Source organism: Octopus sinensis, linkage group LG17 (assembly GCF_006345805.1).
Source record: "Octopus sinensis linkage group LG17, ASM634580v1, whole genome shotgun sequence".
In the NCBI taxonomy this organism is placed as follows: domain Eukaryota; kingdom Metazoa; phylum Mollusca; class Cephalopoda; order Octopoda; family Octopodidae; genus Octopus; species Octopus sinensis.
The window spans coordinates 10,908,276-10,915,775 of NC_043013.1; the positions used below are offsets into that span (position 1 = coordinate 10,908,276).

The 7,500-nt window shown below is 37.9% G+C and overlaps 1 pseudogene; it reads right to left on the bottom strand.

Annotated features, from left to right (window-relative positions):
* Nucleotides 1–6,652: 6,652 nt before the first annotated feature.
* LOC115221124 lies at nt 6,653–6,771 on the bottom strand (annotated as a pseudogene).
* Between the last annotated feature and the right edge of the window lie 729 nt (nt 6,772–7,500).

Sequence of the window (7,500 nt, forward strand, 5' to 3'; positions counted from 1 at the left end):
TTTATCGTGATATGAGATCACCATGTCGCTCTCATAATGTGATGCATGTGCCTGGTGTACCCTTATCAGACGGGTAGTCATGATGGGTATATTGGGCTTCGTATATTTTACCCCAGTGTCACTTTGATGGCATGAACTGCTCACTCACTCAAGAATAATAATAATAATAATAATAAAATAATAGTAATAATAATAATAATAATAATAATAATAATAATAATAATAATAATAATAATAATATTATTATTATTATTATTATTATTATTATTATTATTATTATTATTATTATTATTATATTATTATTATTAAGAAAGGCACCGAGCAGGCAGAATCGTTAGCACGCTGGACGAAATGTTTATCAGTATTTCGCCCGTCGCTAAATTCTGAGTTCAAATTCCCACGACGTCGATTTTGCCTTTCATCGGTTCGGGGAGGATAAAATAAGTACCAGTTGAACACTGGGGTCGATGCAATCGACCAGCCACCTCCCTCAAAATTGCTGTTCTTGTAGTAAAGTTTCAAAACCTTCATTATTATAATTATTTAGTTGGCGATCTGGCAGAATCGTTAGTACGCCGGTATTTCGACCGTCTCTACGTTGTGAGTTCAAATTCTGCCGATATCGACTTTGTCTCTCGCCCTTTCGATGTCAATGAACTAAGTACTATGAAACACAAATTCCAGGCCTTGTGCCTATTGTAGAAAATATTATTATTATTATTATTATTATCGTTGTTGTTTTTGTTGTTATTAAATAAGTACCTACTGAGCACTGGGTTCGATTTAATCAACTTGGCCCCTCACATCACCATGATGTTAATCTTTATCAAGTCATACTGCTCTTACCTTTACAACTTGAGACCTTGCCTGAAGGTAAAGCATAACTCGAAGGCTTAAGATTCATAATGGGAGCGACCCATTTAATTTTCTTTTGTATTTTTGGGATATGTCTTCAGTTACATACTCTAAGTCCTACATCTTTTTTTATATTTAAGACAACAAGGGCTATATGAGGGTGACTAGACTACTGTATCTAGCCACTCAAATGACCAGGTATAGACTTCATTCTTGGCTTTCTTATATTTTGATATTCTCTGACGAATGACGCAGACTGAAACACTATGTTGTTCTCTTCATAACAACTCTGCTTCCTGTCTGGTTTGTATTTCCTTATTTACATATATATATATATGTGTGTGTGCGTGTGTGTGTGTGTGTACATATATATATATGTATGTATATATATATATATATATAATATATATATATATATATATATGTGTGTGTGTATGTATGTGTGGATTACGCACGCTTCTGTAGGTATGTTAGACTATGTTTATGAGAGAAAGAAAACAGGCGCGAGAGAGAAAGAGAGAACGAGAGAGAAGTAGAGAGCGAAAGAGGCAGACAGACAGGCAAACGGAAGTAACAAAGTTTGCATTCCCATCCTTGTTTGGCCGGATTACTACCAATAGGTGAAAGACATGTGGACACATACTGAAGTACAGATGCATAACTTAACCAACTATACACCTACAATTACACACACATACACACAAGCACACACACAGGCAAACACATACAAACAAGTGCAATCATGCAAACACACACACACACACACACACACAGATTTCCCCTAATGTAAGCGTGTATTCTGTAAGATTAAGAGGTGATATAGAGCCAAGCGGAATAAATTTGTGTACCTCATAAAGTAATTTGTCAGCTATCGTGACTGCGTCTATCCGATGGATTCATAAAACTGATTCTGACGTGTAATGTAGGTGGTCTAGCTAAACAACAAGAACAAGAACAACAAATCTAAAGATTTCTTCTAGAACCACGAAGGCGACGGTTGAGGGGGTATATAATAAGGACAAATTATAAAACGCTGGAGGTTTACACTGAGTTTGAAAAACAGGCAAGTAGGCGTTCTCGTAAGTTTAACACCACCACCCCCGTGTAACATATTGGAATAGACAAGAAAAAATACTCAGGCTGCAAACTATAATTTCAAAGATATGAATGTCTGGTATGCATTGGCATTAACACTGAAAGCAAAGCTGCTGGGTTTTGTTATTGTTCTTGTAATTTTTGTTATAGCCCTAGGCAAGTTCTAAGGAAGCTGACTGGTAATTACAGGTTGCGCAAGATCAGTAGTTCTCAACCAGGATCCATATGACTCCTGTCTGTCCCTACAATAATTTTCGGGTCAACGCCAGCAAAATAGTAAACTGGGGATCCACAGTAGTATTTTAAAGGTTCTTAAAATTTTAGATTTTAAAAGTATGTATTTGAAAAAAACTGTTAGGTTTCTTTCTCAAAGTTTTAACGTAGTTTCACTTAAACAAGTGAATGAGTGAATAACAAAACAGGAATTTTGAAAGAAGTACCTATAAAATTAGTTTCTAAACATCGAATAGCTACGGGGGATCCACCAGAATAACATAGTAAACAAATGGGTCCATAGATAAAAAAAAAATTGGTTGAAAAACACTGAGATAGATTTAGGCCAAATAGCCCCAGCAAAGCATACATCAGCAACAGAGACGCTTCTATCGTTTCAATATCTGAGACTGTCAAGGCAGCGAACGGCGAGAATCTTTACTGCGCCGGGCAAAATACTTAATGCCATTTTGTCCGTCTTTACGTTCTGAGCTCAAATTTCGATGAGGTCGACATTGGATTACATCATTTCGTTGTCGATAAAATATGTATCAGTTGAGTATTGAGATGATGTAATTCAATTCGCTTACAACATCATAAGCGGAAAGTGTAACCTCTTAAAAGAGCTGTTCTTCACTCCTGCTCCAGAGCGTCGGCTGCGGGGTCATTCCGAAAAGCTCTACCTGCGACGATTTCATCTCAATCGAAGGAGAGGAGCTTTCTCCGTCCGGGTTGCGGATCCGTGGAACAAGCTGCCAGACGAGATGGTGGAGATGCCGACGACCGCTTTGTTCAAAGTCTCCCTTGACCTCAAGTGGCCTGAACTCTTTACATGAACACCACCCTGTACTTAACTCCATATCCCCCTACATGGCCTTGCTATTTGCTTTTGAGCCAAATTAACTAACTAATTAACTAACTAACTAATTAATCCCTTCCCCCAAATTGTTGGTTTTGTGCCAAATTTTAGAAACCAATATCTGAGGAGACATCGTTTATGTCTTGAGTGCTAAATCTCATAAAGCTGGTTACCTGGTTTTCATGTCATATAAGTGACCGTCGTCCAAACATCCCCACTTGACAGGGGTGCCAACAATTTTGGAGGGGGTTGAAAAGTCGATTACAGTAATCCCTTTCACTGTCGCGGATGTTACGTTCCAACACCCCCACCCCGCGATAGGTGAAATTCCGCGAGGAAGAAACAGTACTCTACTGCATATTTTTTAAATTCATTTTATAATTTGAATATATTCAATTTATTATTAATTTAACAACTACACACACTCACCTTCCGAATTTCATTTTCCATACCGTATGTGCGATTCTTACTTTACTCATCTACCCGCGATATACTGAGAAGTTTGCGATATGAATTTACATATATTAGCCAGAAGAATTCGCGATGTACTGAGGGCGTGATAAGTGAACCGCGATATTGCGAGTGATTACTGTACGCCGAGACTATACGTAACTGATCCTTTATTTTATCGACCCTAAAATATGAAACAAATTTGACCTCGGTGAAATTTGAACACGGATCTTTACGATCCGGTAGAAATGCAGTTATGCATTTTCTCTGTCCATGATTCTGTCGCCTCAATATGATTTATGAGGGTCGGTCGCAGTTGATCATTCTCCTTAAGCCTATACTAAATATATTTGCATTGCTTTTTAAATCTCTGATATAGGTGCAACCGTATGTCGGTGGTACTCTGGGATTTGAACTCAATGTGTACAAGAAAGGAACAGCTACTGCGTGGCATCCTTTTCTAGATTTAAAGATGTAGAGAAGAAGAAGAAGAAGAAGAAGAAGAAGAAGAAGAAGAAGAAGAAGAAGAAATTTTAATTATGTAATCCACTCAAAGAAAATAAATAGAAATAAAATTGAAACCAGTACCGTTTGGAACTTGAATTCTGTTCGATATGGTAGGGAAGTGAGTATTGATTGATAATTTATTTTAGTTTGTATTAGCTATTATAATCAAGGCATACAGCAACCCCGCGTTCAAAGAGGTATGTGACACGGTAGTGAGAAGGCATAACAGCAGCAACAACAACAATAACGGTTTCAAATTTAGGCTCAAGGCCAGCATTTTCGAGGTAAACGATAAGCCAATTACATCGAGCTCAGAGTTCAACAGGTAATTATTTTATCGACCTGAGAAAGATTAAATGGGGAATTCGCAAACTGAAACATTGATAACTGTACTAAAAGGTAAAGACTACCTATACCACCTGCATTTCCTTGTACATGTGTGTGCAAATGTGTGTGTAAATGTCTGAACTCAATGTTCTGTTCATATATATATATATATATATATATATATATATACGTTTAAATATTTGTTGTGCAAGATTTTTGATGTGAAGTCGTGTGTTGAAACAGATATTGTTATATTTCGGAATGGTCATTTTGCCAGTTTAGCCAATAAAAACACACGCACTATATATTTGGTGTTATTTTGCTTCAGTGTTATTTATTTTTTACATTAATCTTAATCTTATTTCAGCCAGAGTTCTTTCGTCACACTCCTAACCGTCAGCCATTTTGTATTTCAAAATGGCTGACGGTTAGTAAGGAGAAACACAAATAAGTAAGAAGAAAACAAAGGACCACTGATGCGGTCACAGGAGTGTGACGAAAGAACTCTGGCCGAAATAAGATTAAGTTTAATGTAAAAAATAAATAACAATGAAGCAAAATAACACCAAATATATAGTGCGTGTGTTTTTATTGGCTAAAATGGCAATATGACCATTCCGAAATAAAACAATATATATATATATATATATATATATATATATAGGTGGTCCAAAAGTACGGTTACAGTTATTCAACTATATCTTTTGCATTCATATATTATGAGCTTGGATCTTAATTATAAAAAATGTGAAACCCTTATTCAATGCTAATTTAGTTAATTTTGTCAAGCTCCCTTTTCAGTTTGTAAGACGGAAATTTAAACGTAATAAAATGTGCCTACGTAAACCTATTTTGGGGCATCCCTCTATATATTTATAATCAACTATAAATTATACTGTGGAGGTGCAATGGCCCAGTGGTTAGGGCAGCGGACTCGCGGTCGTAGGATCGAGGTCCCGACTCCCACACCGGGAATTGTGTGTGTTTATTGAACGAAAACACCTTAAACTCCACGAGACCCGGGCAGGGGGTGGTGGTGAACCCTGCTGTACTCTTTCACACCTTTTTCTCGCTCTTTCTGTTGTACTTGTATTTAGAAAGAGCCAGCCTTGTCACAAGAGCTGCGACGTCACTAGTGCCAAGCAGTATAAGCCTCTGCTTTTCTCTTGGATAACATCGGTGACGTGTAGAGGGGAGGTTGGTATGCGTGGGCGACTGCTGGTCTTCTATAAACAACATTTCCCAGACATGTGCCTCGGAGGGTAACTTTCTAGGTGCAATCCCATGCTCCTTCATGACGGAAGGAGGTCACAATATAAATTATTTTGCAAACAACATATAAACTCATTAAGGCGGCGAGCTGGCAGAAACGTTAGCACGCCGGCCGAAATGCGTAGCCGTATTTCGTCTGCCGCTACGTTCTGAGTTCAAATTCCGCCGAGGTCGACTTTGATTTCATCCTTTTGGGGTCGATAAATTAAGTACCAGTTACGCACTAAGGTCGATGTAATCGACTTAATCTGTTTGTCCTTGTTTGTCCCCTCTGTGTTTAGCCCCTTGTGGGTAGTAAAGAAATAGGTATTTCGTCTGCCGTTACGTTCTGAGTTCAAATTCCGCTGAGGTCGATTTTGCCTTTCATCCTTTCGGGATCAATAGATTAAGTACCAGTTGCGTACTGGGGTTGATATAATCGACTGGCCCCTCCCCCAAAATTTGGAGTCTTGTGCCTAGTGTAGAAAAGAATACACCCACACGTAGATTCCATTTGAAGGCTAACAGGTACTATTTTATAGAATGTGTAAAGTGGGGGAATATGAGAAAAGTGAAAGAACCAAGAAAGACGGTGATGTAAAATTGTAATGATAGAGAAGGTAGGCAGTCAATGGTTTATGAGTATTTTGGTTTTTTTACTGAAGTTATAGCATCGTAACTGCTTCGCGATAGCATTCCAGTCTTGAAGCGGCAGTTCGACTGGTGCGCGCTAAATGTTACTATATTCGAGTCCATATTTCTGTATATAAGCCTCGATATGTGTGTGTGTGTGTGTGTTTATATTTAATTTGAACATAAAATAAGTGTTATGTGAGTGCGGTCAGGATTTTGGTATGTTCACAAGCGAAAAGAATACCTACAGCGAACGTAAGAGTAACAGAACAGGCATAAAATTTTCGTAATACCATTCTTTGGATATCTAAGTTACGGTATTAGCGAATATAGCGGGTTAGTAGCATCGGTTAGCGACGTACTGAAGGCCCTGCGGTCTCTCTTTTCCTCTTTTACACTTTTACTTGTTTCAGTCATTTGACTGCGGCCATGCTGGAGCACCGCCTTTATAACAATGTGCTATGCTTACTGCACCTAGGTTTCCCAAGCGGTCACCCATCTAAGTACTGACTAGCCTCGACGTTGCTTAACTTCGGTGATCAGACGAGAACGGGTGCTTTCAACGTGATATGGCCGTAAGTCTCTTAATTTTTTTTTTCTTTTCAATGCTTAGGTTCAGGATTCGAGTTCAGATTTCATTTGTCCCTTAGTATATAAACTAGATGGACAAAGTGATATCTCTCTGCGTATAGGAAATCTTTTTATTTTCTGTCGAAAATCTCTTGTCACTAGAACAATACTGGATCATTTTCTCGGTGAATTTATTATGTCAATTTTCAAACCGAGAAAACGTCACATGCAGATGATATATTGCCCAATCTCTTTGCTCATACAATTATATAAAATATGAGACAGGGAGAACTTTTCAAAATTCCATCTAGCACTGGATTTTCGTGAAAGCGATTTCTTAAAGCCTATTTCACAACTTTGAATCGTATTGAGATTGATGTTTAAAATGACTGGCATATTCTTTGTTATTGGTTTAAAATTTTGGTTCAAGGTGAGCAATTTCAAGAGAGGTGTAAATCGATTACATTGGCTCCAGTACTTGATTGGTACTTATTTTCTCGACCCAGAATCTTTGAAAGGTAAAGTCGATCTTGACAGAACACGAACCCAGAACGCAAAAACGGACGGCATGCTGCTAAGGATTTTGCCGGGTGGATAACGATTCTATCAGCTCATCTTCCCACAACTTGATATTGGTTTCAAATTTTGCCACAACGTCTGCAAGTTCGGGGTAGGGGGTAAGTCGATTAAATCAACCAGTATTTATTTCATAGACTGCGAAATGTTGAAATGTAAGATAA